We start from the raw sequence: 19,321 nt of genomic DNA on the forward strand, positions 1-19,321 counted from the left end.
GTCTGAGATTTGACCACCATGTATCTTAAATTCTCTATGTGGTAACAATGCAGCAACATCTGTCAGTTTTACTAAACCAGTTACAGGATCAGCAATCACTGATGTTGGGATACTCTTTTTCACTACTGATGCTACTACTGCTGGTTCAGTCTCTGATACAGAAACAGCATCCCCTTCATCAGATGCTTGACCAAAAGCAGTTACCTGGGGTGCTTGCAGGTCATCAATGAGGTCACGAAATGCAAGCAGACGAGACATGCCCTGATCTTCGAGGCTCTTCAGTCGTTTACTTCTCAGAAAGTCAACAATAAAGTCAAAGAGCTGATGTCAGTTTCACAACAGGAAGGTTTATTCTTCCTCTGTGCCCCAAAACGCTACTCGATACCACTGCGCGTAATGCGCCCTCTAGCGGCTGGATGTAGAATAGCATTTTAAATGACAGGTACAAAAATACAATCACAACAAAACACAACAACAACTGGGCTGTTTTCCCCAGTTTAATTCTGATACTAGATTTTACTAGAAAGCTATTTTCAACTCTCTACACATGCATGTTCATAAGTGTCTGAGGTCATCTATTTATCTTAAGTAATATAAATGCTGCAGCATTGTGTCTGTGAAGGTTCTCAGTCATCCAGGTCATCATAGTCTAAGGAGCTTGCAAAGAAAAGCGTCTGGACTTCTTTAAGTTGCTTGAAGATGTTTCACCTCTCATCCGAGAAGCTTCTTCAGTTCTAAGGTCAAATGGTGGAGAGTCCCAGATATAAGCCTAGTGGGAGTTTCCCCCCACAGAGGGACAAAAGGACCCCCTGATGATCCTCTACCTAATCACATGAGCCAAGGCAAAATGCGTGTGGGTCACAATCACGCCATCGGCCAGAGGGGCCGATGGCAGCCTGGCTTCTGTCAGTCTGCCCCAGGGCAGCTGTGGCTACAACTGTAGCTGCCTCCACCAGTGTGTGAGTGTGAGAGTGAATGAATAGTGGCATTGTAAAGCGCTTTGGGTGCCTTGAAAAGCGCTATATAAATCTAATTATTATTATTATTATTATTATTATTATTATTATTATTATCAGCCAGGGATTCAGGTGCGCTCCTTGTGAAACATTAGCCCCACCCTATCATGTGATTTCCTGAGGTCAGATGGACCATTGTGTGAGTGGGCGTTAAGGCGTCTGGGAAGGGATCTCAAAACTGGATTATAGATGGCAGACAGTTGGTGTCATAAGCATTCCTCGCTTATGGACTGGACATACACACACCCACAACCACCTACACACACAATGGACAACTGTACCCTCATACACACAATAATAACATGGACTGAACCATCACTCACAACCACTAGCACTTTATATAGCCTCTGTAGAAATTATCCACATATCTCACTTATCTTAACTGCACTACTGTATAGCTCTGTGTAAATAATCATTCTGTACATACGATAGTTTTTAATTCTACAACTGTTTACAACTTGCATAGTTCCCATTTCTGTATAACTGTATATCTCAGATTTCTGTAAAGTTATTTATTTCATATTCTGTATAGTTTTTCATATTTATATCCTGTTCATATCCTGTACATAGCTTGTACTCACTACAGCCTGTACATACTTATAGTTATAGAATATTCACAACATACTTCATACTGTGTACACTATAACATACCATAATAGACCCATTTCTGTAATATACTTACATATCTATATTATTGCTAAGGTGAGCCAAGGCATGAAAATGCGTGTGGGTCACACACAACAGGACCCTCTCCACACGTTCCCTGTTGATGTAGAGGGGGGCTAAGTCAGTGCTGTGTCTCCTGAAGTCAACATTGAGCTCTTTGGTTTTCTTAGTGTTCAGTGCCAGGTTGTTCTCTGAACACCAGGCTGCCAGCTTCAGGACCTCCTCCTTCCTGTAGGCTGCCTCGTCTCCCTTTGAGATGAGTCCGACTACCGTGGTGTCATCAGCAACTTGATGATGAGATTGTTGTTGTGGGTTAAACTGCAGTCGTGGGTGTAGAGAGAATACAGGAGAGGGCTCAGCGCACAGCCCTGTGGGGTTCTCAGTGTGCGAGTGGAGGAGAGATGAGGGCGGAGCCTTACAGTCTGGGGCCGGTTTGTGACAATTTCCTTTATCCAGGCACATGTGGGGGGATGGAGGCCAAGAGTGACCAGTTTGGTGATGAGGATGTCCGGGATGATTGTATTAAAGGCTGAGCTGTAGTCCACGAAGAGCATTCGGATGTAGCTCTGCCACTGCTCTAGGTGACTCAGCACAGCGTGGAGGGCTGTGGCGATGGCGTCTTCTGTGGATCTGTTTGCGCAGTATGCGAACTGGTGGGGGTCGAACGCTCTCTGGTGGGGGACTAGTCTCTCGAAGCATTTCATGATTGCCAGCGTGAGGGCCACAGGGTGGTAATCATTCAGCTGGGTCCAAGCTCCAACAAAATAACAGCCACTTATAAATTTACAAAACACTTTACAAATATTAATGAGGTCATTTACATTTTCCCACTGTAACATTTCACAGTTCCCAACAATGCATTGTGATACTGTAAACAAAAAGCAGCCAGTAAAACACAGTTTCCTTCACACAAAATCAGTAACACAGAAAAGTAGCAGCTAAAGGTCTGCAAGGCCCGCACACAGTCCTACAGTCTGCCCTTCTCTGGGCTTTGTCATCCTCCTGCCCTGCAAAAACAAACAAAAAACCCCACAGACATCCACCCTTTCTCACTGTTTGTGTGGATCAGGCATTAGAAGTGATTAATCCTAAAATAGTTACCGTCTTCTCAATTTCAAGTCAGTCACACTTAGTCCACATCATCAGTCCAGTCACAGTCCAGTCACATGCATTCATACCAATCACTGGTGATAGTGGAAAACTGCGCACTAATTTAAGTATCCACTGACAGCAATTTTACGTCATTCCAAAAATAAAAACAATTCTTACTGCTTTTGAAATGGATTGAATCGCTACAATCCTTTTAAACACAGGACTTAGCATCTAATATGGTCAGCATCCAAAACCCATCTAATCTAGAGAAGCTCACCTCTCACCTCTCAATTAAATGTTTTATAACATCTCACTATTTACTGTGTTAACAACTAAATTTATTGTCTGATCACTGGTTGGTCAAACTGGTCTCTTTTACAAAAGTTAAACTCTTTTCCTGCAATCTGGAGAGTTAATTGGCAGCAGAGGATACACTCAGCATTTGATAACAGGTGTCTGTTAAATTTACACAATTTTAACATTGATGAGAGATAACAAGCTGATCTTCATTGCATGTGTGTGTGTTAGTAGGCAGGTTTAATGCATGTGTGTGCAGTGGAGCTGCAGATTCAGCAGGGCATGTCCTTAAAGCTGCCTTTCCTTCACATTTCTCTGTTTATGTGTGTTTGTGTGCATTTTATTTTTACCTTTGTTGCGATCTTACGGACTCTTTCTCAAATCTCCACAAGACAGTCGGCCACAGTTTTCCAATGTAATTTTCATGTGCTCTCACATTATCAACAACAGCCTTCATTTCTCCTCCATGCTCCCACTTCTCACAGCTTCTGTCTCTCATTTGTACATGCTGCTGAACACTTTACGGTTTAAGGTTTAGGGCAGCGTTGCTGTCTGTTCACCTTGTTGACTCTTGAAGTCGACGCCGTTGCTCTCGAACAGCATTTTGTCTTCAGGGAGAGATTGATTGTCCTCGAAGCTTGTTCTTCAGTGTGAGGTGTACATGAAGGTGAAGCTGTGAAATATTCAGCCAAAACACGGCTGGTGTGGTTCCAATTGTGTTAAGCTATCATTTTGTTGTGTGCTTGTGGAGGACGTTGATCCAGTTCCGTAGCCACCTGTACAAACACACTAAGACATATATTTGATATCATTTTCATCACTGCTCATTAACACTTTCCCTCTCTTATTCTTCTACATTGTAACACATCTCTTTCCATCACTCTTTGTTATACACACACCCACAGCACTTCTTACCAGAGGTGTGGACTCGAGTCCTTAATTTTATGACTTTAGACTTGACTTGAAAAAATGTTGTAAGACTTGTGACTCGACTTGGACTTTTACACCAATGACTTGGGACTTGAATTGGACTTGAACCTGTTTACATGAAAAGACTTGATATTTTACCCAAATCTAAAATTTAACGTACATATTTTATAAAAAGTGCGGACCATTAATTCATTTTATTCATTCATTCTTACCTCCATGTGTATGCAATCAAATTAACCAGATTTTAAAAACAAAAAACAAAAACGCTCAAACCAAAAATGCTGCCAAGAGTAATTTCTTTCGGTACATAAACTATGAAGTAGTCAACAAAAAACGTGCAAGAAGAGAATCACAGACGGAGATGGAACAACTTCCAACTTTGTCCGACATTTGAAGTTGCATAAAGAACCGTAGGTGGTGCTTTTTTTTTGCTACGATGACATAGCTGACTTAGCTAACTTCACCTTATTAGCAAATGTTCTCCGGGCTACGTTGATTAAACTGTTTGGCTTTAACGTGTATTATATTATTGTCAGGCTATTTTAAATCCGGTCCTGGCCCACCTTGGTGTGTAACTGAGTAGTCATGCTATACATGGCCTTTTTCTTCTGTCATTTATGTCCATACATCACATAAAATACTTTGATCTCATCTTATTAGCTGTTGTTTATTTGCAAAGGTCAGTTATTCTTAACGGGGATGCTAAACATTGCTTAATGGATCCAGTGTGTGCGTCTGATGCCCCAAAGCTGACTCAGAACCGTAACACCATCCACAGCTGCAGTATGGAACAGATGTGGGTGTGTCCTCATCTCCCAGAGGAGTCCAAATCGCCATCAAACAGCCCTACAGACACAAAAACATGTGAAAATATAAACAACCTCAGCAGACCTCTGTGAAAATCATTTACAGTATATATCACAGAATTCAAGGCCTTTATAATCACAGAATATACAGAGTACTGAAGTACTGAATCAAATTCAGCTTTTGTTTTTCATGATGTATATCGTATTAATAATTAAATTTCATTATCTGTGTCTTTACTAGAGATGGACCGATCCGATATTACGTATCGGTATCGGTCCGATACTGACCTAAATTACTGGATCGGATATCGGAGAAAAATAAAAAATGTAATCCGATCCATTAAATATCACGAAAGCACCTCACAAAACTTGCAACACGCCGTAACTCACCTCAGAACGTTAGCACGTCGGAGCAGTATGCATCACGTGATAGAGCGGCTGTGACATGCGGGACCTGTCGGTGGTCTGGATAGCATGTGGAGCTTCGCTAGCAACCTGGCATTTCATCTCCGACAAAGTTATCCCCGAGAGAAGTAAAGCAAGTGTGTAAGTCCATCTCTGAATGTTTGTAAAGCATTCCTGCGTTAAGCTTAACGAGCGACTGCCTCTCGCTCTCCGGCTGCTACTTCAATCGTGAAACTGCTTAAATCAGCTGATCGGCTTTTCTGTCGCGAGTCCGTCTTTGTTTTTGGCCCACTTTGCACCAGAAAGAGGAAACCAGCGGCTGAACAACAGCAGCACGTTTAAGCTTGATAAGCTGTTGTTAGAATGTATTTAATATTACTTTCTACTCCAGGATCTTTTTCTACGTAGCTGACGCTGGTAACTGTGCAGGGGCGGATCTAGCAAAGTGTAGCCAGGGGGGCCGATAGGGCATTAACTGGGAAAAGGGGGCACAAAGACATACTTTTCTTTCTTATTCTCATTTAAAATGTCGAGCTTTTAATAAATAATTATCTGACACCCAAAGTTTTAATTTGATGTAAAATGAATAGAAGTCAATTACTGTATATAGTGACTATTAAGTCTAATATACCCTAGTAAGCTATAGTACTTTTTCCTTTGGGAAGGTACCATCTGTGCAGTCTGCAATTTTGTTGAAGAAAGATGTTGAATCTATTTAATATTTCTTGAAAAATAATTGATTTCTGTGCATTTTTTTTCACACTGCATCAAATTAAGGTTGATTACGTCGATTAAGCATCATGAGGAGCGTGAGGGGTGGTTCCCTATTTTTTATTTATTTATTTTTGTTGTTGCTGGGAGTTGGAACCCTATTAGTTAGGTTGCTTAATATTTACGCTAAGTACTCTTTAAAATACCAGAATAGGGAGGATGGTGTAGGTCTAAGTTTATTAGATTGATCAGTATTGCTGAACTATGAAATATTTTTTTTGCATACAGGTATAACAGAATAGCTTTAGTGTAGTTGTTGTTTTAAACTTGAGTATGAACTTGCAGACTTGCAAAATGCAGCAAGATATTTTAAAAAACAGTTGTGTTGATTAAAAAACACTATATCGGATTCATATCGGTATCGGCAGATATCCAAATTTATGATATCGGTATCGGACATAAAAAAGTGGTATCGTGCCATCTCTAGTCTTTACCACACATTTGCCACACAGGTGTAGATACTGTGGGTTCAGTGAATGCTGAAATTGCACCGTTGCCAGTTCACAAAATGTAACACTGAACACTCCTTAACTGAAAATAAATTGTGTAATCTCTAATTATCCAGCCAGAGGCAAAGGCTTTATCACGTTGACCTGAACTTCCTGAAGTAAGTCATAGAACAAAGCAGATGAAAGAAGCACAGCATCGTCTCAGTCTCTTGGAATGAGGCACTCCCCATATCGTCGACTAATTACAGTTCCATTATTCAATAAAGAAAGTGGAAAATTATACATTATACAGGCATTGTTTTACATGAAACTGCCTTCAACCTGACACCAATTCAGATCTTTATAAAGAGGAATGTAGGTCGTTATGTGATTTTTTTTCTTACAGCCTGACCTTACTCTTAAATCTCATCTTACATCTTACACTGTGGTTCCTGCTTCCTCCTTTTTTAAAATGAATCCTTCTTTTTATCTTTTCATCTATCTTAATTTTAAATTATATTTCTAAACATAAGAAAACATGTATTATTAGATGAACGATAGACTCTTTCACTTTCCCTCTCTGGTGCTTAAGCAGAAGCACTCGGCCTCACCCAGCCTAACAGATGTTGAGATTTCTTGTGGCTTTCAAAACACACACTAAATCACTGTTAAAGCCACAGCGGTATGTAAGCAGATACTTCCTTGTTGACACATCTGACAGTGATGAAGTGAACACTTAGAACAACAGTGTTACCTGATGCTTTGTATTTAAAGGCTGAAAGAGCTCAGCAGACTTCAAATCTCCGTGATGAATGCACTGAAAAGAAACAAAGATCTTTTGTCAACGTAAAGACTTGTTCTTCATTTTCTCACAGGTTCAATGAAGCATCTAGTTTGTCTTGAATTTACCTTTAAACTCTGACCCAGACTCAAGAAATGAACAAAGAGAAAATGTGACTGTATTTCATAGATAAAATATATGTTAGAATTGTAAAAAAGCTAAAGAAAATTTGTTTTCATAGTCTTCACTACTTTCCAGAAAGGTACGCCATGCAGTGATAAACACAGATTTAACCAATAGCAAAGTTCATGCATAATCCTCAGCATTTTTTTCTGTATAGTACAAATAACACACCAGTACAGTGTGTACAGTTTTGCAGTACTTTACTTTGAAGTTTTTGATTTGAGGACAGTTCTCCTTCAAAATAACAACTTTTCACTTCAGAAATCATTCAGAGCTTCACAGACTGTCCTGTTTTCAAAGGTTGTTCTGCATGAAATCTAAACAATGAAAGCTATGACGTGTTTTTATTATGAAGCGATTCAGACGTCATACACAATTTTCAAGTCTTTTTCTTTCAGCTGTTCCCTTTATGCTGTTGTATTAGCCTGTGGTGGACTGGTCACATGCCCAGGGTCCACCCAGCCTATTGCTCTCTCACTGCTTTTATCTGAAACTACGTAGTGCCACTGCCCCAGCTGAACAAGTTGAAGTGAACTATAGCAATGGTTTAGAAAAACAAATAGTATTCTGGTAAGAGTAAGAGAGAAACGAAAAGTAAAACACCTCAGCTTTGTTTGCACAGCACCATTGTGCTGTAAAACTTTGACTGTTAACTGTTAAAATCCAGCTATTAACAGAATTAGATCAGTAATGTGCACAATGAAACGCGATGCACACATTTACCCACATGGTCCAACAGTAACTGGGACATCTGTGATCTGACAGTAAATAACATTTTGTGCACATTGTGCAGGTCAGCTGTTCCACATGGAGTTCAGTTTTATACAGCAGAGCAGTTTGTAGTAACAGAGAGAGAATAATTTGAGCTGCTCTGAGCAGAACGCTGATTTTTACTAAAGTGAACCGACTGTGTTTTTGTAAATAAATGAAAGCGCCCTCTTAGTAGATCACCCTGTCATTGCAACATCACGATAATTTCCCCTGGTTAATAAATTGATATCATAGCCTATAAAATCCATCTTATTTAGGTAAAGTTTCCTCCATCCATTACCCGTTTCCAGCTGTCAACATTGATTCATGATAATCCTGAAGACTGCAATACAACAGTGAACCTTATAGATTTAATTATACAAACAAAAGCAAACTTCAATAACTGATGCAGATCATAATCTTTACATAAATCTGTGCTCTTCATGCAGCGACAACACTGATTCTCCTTTCTTTAGGATTTAGAATTTATTATGGCAGCCATGCAGGTACTTCACATCATGTCTCTCAGCGAAATGGAATATAGGAGCACGCTCTTTATCTCCCCAGAGTCCTTAGTCATGTCTGTTCCCTTCACAGTAGTTCCTACCTCCCTGTGTTTCCCCCACGAGCTTCTATGTTTTATGGATTCTGTTTTCCCTTAAAAACAAGATCGCTTCATTGGACATCTGTCTGCACATGAGTCTGCATTCACTGTCCAACTGGACACAGTTTAAGATCTGTAACCTCCAGACTTTGATATCACATCATTTGAAGACCTGGGGCATAAATTCTGTCTGAATAGAAAACATTTACAAGTATCAATTGTAAAAATGTAAAGTTTTGTAAAAGCATTGTAAAGTACAGGAAGATTTAGGACATCATATGGCATTCATACAAGCTTTAAGTGATTGTAGTGATAAAACCTAACAGTTCTCTTCTGTTAAGATTCTGTCAGAATATGTTTGCATCTGAATATACTGAATGAATCTTAATACGATTCTTTGTTGTAAACATATACTGTTAATGTGAATTTAAGTACTGTGAGACTTCAAAACTGTCTTTAAAGGACTGTTTTTTCAGGTGTAACCTTACATTTAATGAATAATAATAATTCAATTAAATTCAATTTTATTTACACAGCGCCAAATCACAACCACAGTTGCCTCAAGGTGCTTTGTATTGTACAGTAGACCGTACAATAATAGATACAGAGAAAAACCCAACAATCATATGACCCCCTATGAGCAGCACTTTGGCGACAGTGGGAAGGAAAAACTCCCTTTTAACAGGAAGAAACCTCCGGCAGAAACAGGCTCAGGGAGGGGCGGGGCCATCTGCTGTGATTGGTTGAGGTGAGAGAAGGAAGACAGGATAAAGACATGCTGTGGAAGAGAGACAGAGATTAATAACAGATATGATTCAATGCAGAGAGGTCTGTTAACACTCAAATAATTCATTGGTTGAACATAATTTTATCCATATTCCATCTAAGCAAATCATGTCATATTAATCCATCTTGATTTTGTTGCTTCAACATGATATATGTTTGTAAGTATAACATAATATTCACATTAACATTCAATTAATTTGACTTTTATTCAGTTAACATGTTTGTACCAATTCATGTTATATTGTTTGAACACTTTGGCACGTCAAAAGTCAGTCTTGTTACATGAACTAGTAAATATTTGTTTGTTACACCAATGTTAATCTTGTTGAATTAACAAATGTAATGTATGTCTGTGGTACTCACACCAATTGTGTTTCAGTTAGTGTTTGTATTGCTCATGGAAACATTACTTTTAACTCAATGAAACGTACATAAACGATAACTTGCAAAACCAACTCTTTTATTTTGCTTGGACATTCTTAAAACAGTTGGCAGGATCTCAGCTCAGCCCAGCTTTCTCCCCTTCAACCGTCTCATACTAACCTTATTAGCTACCTTCATAGGAAGTTAAAAAAAAAAAAAAAAAAAAAAAAAAAATGCGCCCACATTTGGAGTGGCTCAAAGCTAATAGATCACTGAGCTCACTAGCTGAGTAAATAACGGGTACATTTAGAATCATTCTTTAACAGAAACACATGTAGGAGACCACAGAACAATCAAGACATGCTGACTGAAAGAAAAATAGTCTGTAGAATAGTTTGCCAACAAAGAATAATATCCCCAAAGCAACTCTGGTAAAATGTAGTAAAATATGCATTGCAAGCAAAAGCATGAATTTTAACACAATTTAACATTCAGCATTACTATGTTTCTTGCATACATCCATTAGTGCTCCATGTAATCAGGCTGTATCCATTAATGGTAACTTTAGTCTATTTAACGTGTGGAGAAAACATTTAATAAGTTTGAGAACAACTGCTCCACTCAAACAATTTGGGAAAACCTGTGGGTACATTTCCTTTGTAACAATTGCCCATCTTGCACAAATCAGTGTTTAAACTGCAAGTGTATGAGACTTTAACTTATGAACTAACAATCTTTGTCTAATGTCCACTGAGCAAACCACAAAGTCCTTATGAACATTTTATAACTTACAATTTTGAACCCTAACCCTAAACACAAATTTGCATTGCAGAAATATGGAAAAATATCTGGCTTCCCTGAATCTGAAACCTCTGCCCATCCAGCTTCATGATAATCTTTTGCAAGACTTCAAAAATGCATTTGAGCTCCGGTGGGTAGCTTAGGTTCAGGCAGTATATCAGTCCAAATAAAAGAGCACAAGCAATTGCAATGCTCCTCAAACCAGTGAGAATCTCCACACCTCCAATCCTGACACCGATGTTCTCTGGGTCATCTCCAGGCTCCACACCCTCCTGCTGTAGGACATACACTCCCATCACAGTTTGTTCCATGGCTTCAGCGTGGCCTCAGTGTTCTGTGATGTGAAATATAATGAGTCTAGATATGCAAAAAAAAAAGAAAGGAAAAAAAATGCTGATATGTTTAAATTTGACATTAAACAAAACAATAATGACAATATTTAGCTTTTAGGCAGCAGTTCGAAAAAGGAATACTTTGTTTGGAAAGACCAAAAGGCAAGTACTCATCTATCTCAACAAAATCAGACACAAAATGAGGCAACCAAACAGGTTTGTCTCTTTATTTTGATCAAGATTAGCCATGCGACTTCATCAACTAATATAAGACTGACGCTTATATAATTTGTATAACTGTCACGGGGTGCCGAGGCAGGCCGTGTGGATTAATAACGGACCCAAGATGCAGACTGCTTAAGTGGAGGGTGAGCTTTATTAACAACAGGTGAAGTACAACAAAAAAGGGTGGCGAGAAACAGAACGGTAAAAACTCTAAACTGGGAAAACTAAAACTAAACACAAAGCCAGAACACGAACGAGGGTACCTTGCAGGGAGAATGCCCAGGAAGCCGGAGGAATAAACACAGAATGACGGAGGGGAATAACGCAGACGAACCAGCAACTAACAGAGGCAGACACGAGGTTAAAATACACAGAAGGATAACGAGGGGATGAGACACAAAAGGAGGGCACAGCTGGGAGTAATCCGACCTGATGAGACAGGGGAAAAGTAAATGGTAAATGGTAAATGGCCTGTATTTATATAGCGCCTTACTAGTCCCTAAGGACCCCAAAGCGCTTTACATATCCAGTCATCCACCCATTCACACACACATTCACACAAAGTAAACTGAACACACTGAGAACAGACACGGACCTTCAAAGTAAAATAGGAAACACATACACGTAATGACATAACACACCAACTTAACACAGACTGGGGGACACAGAACATAAGAACATGAACCATGAAACAGAAGAGTACAAACACCCAAGGTACCCAAAACCACAGAATACCAATGAACTAAACATAAACACGGAGTCACAGACTCCGGACCATGACAATAACAATATGAAAACAACTTAGGACTTTTGCCTACCATATGTATAGATATTTTTGCTCATAAAATTGGCATGTTATGGGCATAAAAAGTTCTTAAACACAGGTCTAACCATTTTAGCACACACCTTGGAGATGGTCCCCATGATGTGTCTCATTTTTCTTCCAGCCCTCCACCTTTGCCTCTAAAGATCTCCATCATCTAGCTCAGAAAAGAATGTGGATAGCAGTGGTACTGTCAATATGTGCAGGAGTTCCTTGTCAATCTGAAAAACATGAACATGATGCCAAAAACCAAAGAAAAAAACAGATTAATAATAACAACAACAATACTACTACTACTGCTAATAATAATAATAATAATAATAATAATAATAAGTCAAACATATGAAACTTACTGTTATTGTTGAGGAGGTGTAAGAATCTCAGAGCATGGGAATGTGGCTTTATTTTGCGACATATTTCTGAGGAGAGAAATTATTTAATTAAAATAAAATTATTACTCTTGATGAATTTGTGTTAATATCTACATACTGTGAAATGTGAAGACTGTTAGTCAGCCTTAATGAAGAGCACCAGAGAGCAGAGAAACTAGGACCCGAACAAAGATCCACCTGAATCATTCTGAATTCAAAACAAAAAGAAAATGCACATGCAATTATTGTGACAGTTTGGCTCCACACACTCCCTGATATATAAAGCTCCTCTAAGTTACCACACTACATGGGTAAAACATTTAACAAATAGTATTTATCTCTCACACTCCTAACCTAAATAAATATATGAAGAGATATGTGAGCAACTTACCTTACTGTCAAGTATACCAAAGGAGGAACTCCACGTGCGCTCGTTAGCGTCTCAACGGACTCATCTGGTGGGCGTGGAGCATGCGCAATGCATGACACTATCGTAGTCGTTGGTTTGATGGACCTCATTCTCATTGGACTGCCATGAATGAATTTAACTCATCAGAATTTTCTTTGACTCATATTCAACAAAAAACAATGAATCATTTAATACCCATAAAAATGATTTCTTCATGCAATGTAAACATATTACTGCTTTGCTAATCAAACACATGCCCTAGTTGATTTTTTTTTTGAGTGCACATAGTGAGTGAGGAAGGTGACTGGAAAGGAAAAACTCAATGCATCATGGGAATCCCCGGCAGCCTACATCTATTGCAGCATAACTAAGGGAGGATTCAGGGTCACCTGGTCCAGCCCTAACTATATGCTTTAGCAAAAAGGAAAGTTTGAAGCCTAATCTTGAAAGTAGAGATAGTGTCTGTCTCCTGAATCCAAACTGGAAGCTGGTTCCACAGAAGAGGGGCCTGAAAACTGAAGGCTCTGCCTCCCATTCTACTTTTAAATACTCTAGGAACAACAAGTAGGCCTGCAGAGCGAGAGCGAAGTGCTCTAATAGGGTGATATGGTACTACAAGGTCATTAAGATAAGATGGGGCCTGATTATTTAAGACCTTGTATGTGAGGAGCAGGATTTTGAATTCTGGATTTAACAGGAAGCCAAAACAGGAGAAATCTGCTCTCTCTTTCTAGTCCCTGTCAGGACTCTTGCTGCAGCATTTTGGATCAGCTGAAGGCTTTTCAGGGAGTTTTTAGGACTTCCTGATAATAATGAATTACAGTCGTCCAGCCTGGAAGTAATAAATGCATGAACTAGTTTTTCAGCGTCACTCTGAGACAGGATATTTCTCTCCCTTAGAGATAGGGTGAGAGTTTCTGCCATCCGGGAGGGGCTCAGAGTAGAGCCGCTGCTGCTCCACATCGAAAGGAGCCAGCTGAGGTGGTTTGGGCACAAGGATGCCCCCTGGGCGCCTCCTGGGTGAGGTGTTCCAGGCATGTCCCACCGGGAGGAGGCCCCGGGGCAGACCCAGGACACGCTGGAGAGATTATATCTCTCGGCTGGCCTGGGAACGCCTTGGTGTTCCCCCGGATAAGCTGGAGGAGGTGGCTGGGGAGAGGGAGGTCTGGGCCTCTCTGCTTAGGCTGCTGCCCCCGCGACCCGACCCTGGATAAAGCAGAAGAAGACGGATGGATGGATGGAATGATAAAAAAGGAAACATCACAAAAAACACTTAAGGTCATGAAAATTTATTGTTTATTGAAAAGTATGGGTATTGGTACCAGCGATACTGGCCCGTATTTACTTGGTATTGGATCAATGCCAAAATATGCAGTATCGCACTCCGCTACTGTTTGTGGTTCAAGCTGCAGCTGGAACATTTGGCTTGACTTGGAGGAGAGGAAAACGAGGACTGAAATGCACGCTTGTGGGGAGAATGAGAGAAGTCCAGGCCTTTGTAGCAGAGGTCAAGGGCACCTGAAGGGGAGGTGCATGAGTTCACCATTTATAGCAACTTCTTGGAAAAACATACGATATTCTAGTGAGACAAAGAGAGGATCAAAAAGCGAAATACCTCTGCTTTGTTTGCACAGCACCATTGTGCAATGAAGCGGTGCCAAAAAGAGCCGTGCTGTTTTTCTGAATGCCATTTGACTGAAGAAACAAAACTATTAAATGTCTGACAACTGATATCACAATAAAAAAAATCTAAAAACTGAAATAAAATCCCCACGGAGAACTTACAAACATAGAAAGGCGCTGCAGAGACTGAAATGCTGTGAGGCAGAGCTAATTACTGAGCCAGGATTCTACACCTATTATTATTACATCCACATGACTGTGAGTTAGTCACCTTCACAAAGCACAGTGTTTTATCCTGAGGTCATTGTCCATCTGGACTCGCTGATTCTTTATTCTGTTGTGTATCTATGTGAAAGACACAAAAATTCAGAGACCAAACTCTAAATGTAAAACATTTAATTTAAAATTGTAAAACAAAAGATCAAACAGTTTAACAGTTTTTAAGAACCCATGAAAATGCAAATCAGAATAACTCTGACTATTATCCTCACACTGCAATAATGTGAGTTTGATACACATGAAATCCTGTCATCTAAAAATATAAGAATATGTACTGTGACACAATAAAAAAAAAGCTGTATCAACACCGGCCAGTGCTCAGGCAGGCTTCATATCCCTGTATGTGATGGTACAGTTAGTATACGACCTAGGCAGAGGAACAGGAAGTAGCTCAGACTGGAAGGAAAACCAGATCCGGTGTGACCTTTGATGTGGGTGGCACTTGAACATGCTGTGTGGAACTGAGACGGTCCAACGGTTATAAGAATTTGCTGGCAAACCATGAATGATGAATAATGAAGTGGGTGAAGTAAGAGAATGGATGGAGACATGGAGCAGGTAAAAGTGAGAAGCCTAGACAGCTCCCGCATGAAGGCAGTAGACAGGACAAGCTGAGAAAATTAAACTGGGCAGAGCCTCTGTTCGCATTCAATTTTGGTCCCAGCATTAAAGGTTATTAATGTATTAATGTACTAACTTAAACCAAACATTAAAACACTTTCTAAGGCATCTTAAATATCAATTATTAAATATTCCACCAGGTGTTTCTTTTATTTGCTAATTTTATCATTTCTTTTTACATTAAGACCCTGTTCCCTCTTTGTTTAGAAGCTGGGCTGTGCGCCACCCTGTATTTTGATCATCTGATTTTAAACCGTTCTACATGTATGCATATGATTGAAAAATGAAACTAAAACTATGCAGTGCAACTGCAAACAAAAAGCAAAATACCTCTGCTTTGTTTGCACAGAGCATTGTGTGATCGAAAGAGTTGCAAAAAAAGAGCCGTGTTGTTTACCTGAAGGCCATTTGACTGATCAAACCAAATTATTAAATGTCTGAGAACGCACATGTCTTTAGCTTTACATTTTCAAGCACATGGAGAACATCCAAACTACACAGAAGGCCTCTGCAGCGCTAATAACTGAGCCAAAATACTGCACCTATTACTATTGAATTATGTAGTGTCAGTTTAATTCTGGGGTTATTGTTCTTTGTTCTCTCGTTTATTTATGTAAAAGAAACCAAAGAATGAGATAAAACTCTAAATTAAAATGAAAAAAAGAGCGAACCCACTCTGGACATGCTCTGAAAAGGAAAATGTAAATCAGAATAGCTGATTTATTATCCTCACACTCCAGTGATGTGAGTCTGTAATGTAAAAATACATGTATTTGTGCTGCACTAAAACCTGGTGTGATGTGAGAAAATTCTGAAAGTGAACTTTTCAACTTTTTCTTGAAAGAAGTGTTACGAATGAAATGCAGGCTTGCAGTTATATGTGTGATTTGACAGAATCTAAATATAATTCTTTGTTGTAAACATGTACTGTTTATGTGAATTTAAGTACGTGAATTTGCTACCCCCCCAAAAACCCATCTCCATAGAGACTGTGTCAGCTTCCAAAAAGACAAAAAACAAACTAAAAACCAGCAACAAACAATGTAAACATAAACAATCACAAAGAAAGAACAATACAGTATCCACATCTGAACCAAAGAGTAAAACAGTGAAATGTGGATTATTAAATATTAGGTCTCTCTCCTCCAAGTCTCTGTTAGTACATGACTTAATAATTGATCAACAAATTGATTTACTCTGCCTTACAGAAACCTGGTTGCAGCAGGATGATTATGTTAGTTTAAATGAATCAACACCCCCGAGTCATTCTAACTACCAGAAATCTCGAAGCACAGGCCGAGGGGGAGGTGTGGCAGCAATTTTTCACACCAGCCTATTAATCAACCAAAGACCCAGACAGACTTTTAATTCATTTGAAAGCCTGATGCTTAACATTGTCCACCCCAGCTGTGAAACTCAGAAACCAGTCTTACTTGTTATCATCTATCGTCCACCTGGGCCTTACACAGAGTTTCTGTCTGATTTCTCAGACTTTTTATCTGATTTAGTTCTGAGCTCAGATAAAATAATTATTGTGGGTGATTTTAACATCCATGTAGATGCTAAAAATGACAGCCTCAACATGGCATTTAATCTGTTATTAGACTCAATTGGTTTCTCTCAAAATGTAAAAGAACCCACCCACCACTTTAATCACACTCTAGATCTTGTTTTAACATAAGGCATAGAAACTGAACATTTAACAGTGTTTCCTGAAAACCCTCTCCTGTCTGATCATTTCCTGATAACATTTACATTTACAATAATTGATTACACAGCGGTGGAGAGTGGACTTTATCACAGTAGATGTCTTTCTGAAAGCGCTGTAACTAAGTTTAAGAATATAATCCACCCACTGTTATCATCTTCAATGCCCTGTACCAACACAGAGCAGAGCAGCTATCTGAACGCTACTCCAACAGAGGTCGATCATCTTGTTAATAATTTTACCTCCTCACTACGTACGACTCTGGATACTGTAGCTCCTGTGAAAACTAAGGTCTCTAATCAGAAGTACCTGACTCCGTGGTATAATTCTCAAACACGTAGCCTAAAGCAGATGACTCGTAATCTGGAGAGGAAATGGCGTGTCACAAATTTAGAGGATCATCATTTAGCCTGGAGAAATAGTTTGCTGCTTTATAAGAAAGCCCTCCGCAAAGCCAGAACATCTTACTATTCATCACTGATTGAAGAAAATAAGAACAACCCCAGGTTTCTCTTCAGCTCTGTAGCCAGGCTGACAAACAGTCAGAGCTCTTTTGAGCCAACCATCCCTTTAACGTTAACTAGTAATGACTTCATGAACTTCTTCACCAATAAAATTTTTATCATTAGAGAAAAAATTACCAGTAATCATCCCACAGATGTAATATTATCTACAGCTACTCTTAGTACCACTGATGTTAAGTTAGACTCTTTTTCTCCAATTGATCTTTCTGAGTTAACTTCTATAATTACTTCCTCCAAACCATCAACGTGTCTTTTAGACCCCATTCCTACAAAACTGCTCAAAGAAGTCCTGCCATTAATTAATTCTTCGATCTTAAATATGATCAACTATCTCTAATGATCAGCTATGTACCACAGGCCTTCAAGCTGGCTGTAGTTAAACCTTTACTCAAAAAGCATCTCTAGACCCAGCAGTCTTAGCTAATTATAGGCCAATCTCCAACCTTCCTTTATATCAAACATCCTTGAAAGAGTAGTTGTCAAACAGCTAACAGATCATCTGCAGAGGAATGGTTTATTTGAAGAGTTTCAGTCAGGTTTCAGAGCTCATCACAGCACAGAAACAGCTTTAGTGAAGGTTACAAATGATCTTCTTATGGCCTCTGACAGTGGACTCATCTCTGTGCTTGTCCTGCTAGACCTCAGTGCAGCATTCGATACTGTCGACCATAATATCCTATTAGAGCGATTAGAACATGCTGTAGGTATTACAGGTACTGCGCTGCAGTGGTTTGTATCATATCTATCTAATAGACTCCAGTTTGTGCATGTAAATGGAGAGTCCTCTTCACACACTGAGGTTAATTATGGAGTTCCACAGGGTTCAGTGCTAGGACCAATTCTGTTTACATTATACATGCTTCCCTTAGGCAGCATCATTAGAAGACATAGCATACATTTACACTGCTATGCAGATGACACCCAGCTCTATCTGTCCATGAAGCCAGATAACACACACCAATGAGTTAAACTGCAGGAATGTCCTAAAGACATAAAGACCTGGATGGCCGCTAACTTTCTGCTTCTTAATTCAGATCAAACTGAGGTTATTGTACTCGGCCCTGAAAATCTTAGAAATATGGTATCTAAGCAGATTCTTACTCTGGATGGCATTACCTTGGCCTCCAGTAACGCTGTGAGGAACCTTGGAGTCATTTTTGACCAGGACATGTCCTTCAATGCACATATTAAACAAATATGTAAGACTGCTTTCTTCCATTTGTGCAACATCTCTAAAGTTAGAAATATCCTGTCTCAGAGTGACGCTGAAAAACTAGTTCATGCATTTATTACTTCCAGGCTGGACGACTGTAATTCATTATTATCAGGAAGTCCTAAAAACTCCCTGAAAAGCCTTCAGCTGATCCAAAATGCTGCAGCAAGAGTCCTGACAGGGACTAGAAAGAGAGAGCAGATTTCTCCTGTACCATATCACCCTATTAGAGCACTTCGCTCTCGCACTGCAGGCCTACTTGTTGTTCCTAGAGTATTTAAAAGTAGAATGGGAGGCAGAGCCTTCAGTTTTCAGGCCCCTCTTCTGTGGAACCAGCTTCCAGTTTGGATTCAGGAGACAGACACTATCTCTACTTTCAAGATTAGGCTTCAAACTTTCCTTTTTGCTAAAGCATATAGTTAGGGCTGGACCAGGTGACCCTGAATCCTCCCTTAGTTATGCTGCAATAGACGTAGGCTGCCGGGGGATTCCCATGATGCATTGAGTTTTTCCT

The sequence above is a fragment of the Copadichromis virginalis genome, linkage group LG9 (genome assembly GCF_057382275.1).
Source record: "Copadichromis virginalis isolate Kocher_CV1m ecotype Utaka linkage group LG9, C_Virginalis_male_GT1.1, whole genome shotgun sequence".
NCBI lineage: Eukaryota > Metazoa > Chordata > Actinopteri > Cichliformes > Cichlidae > Copadichromis > Copadichromis virginalis.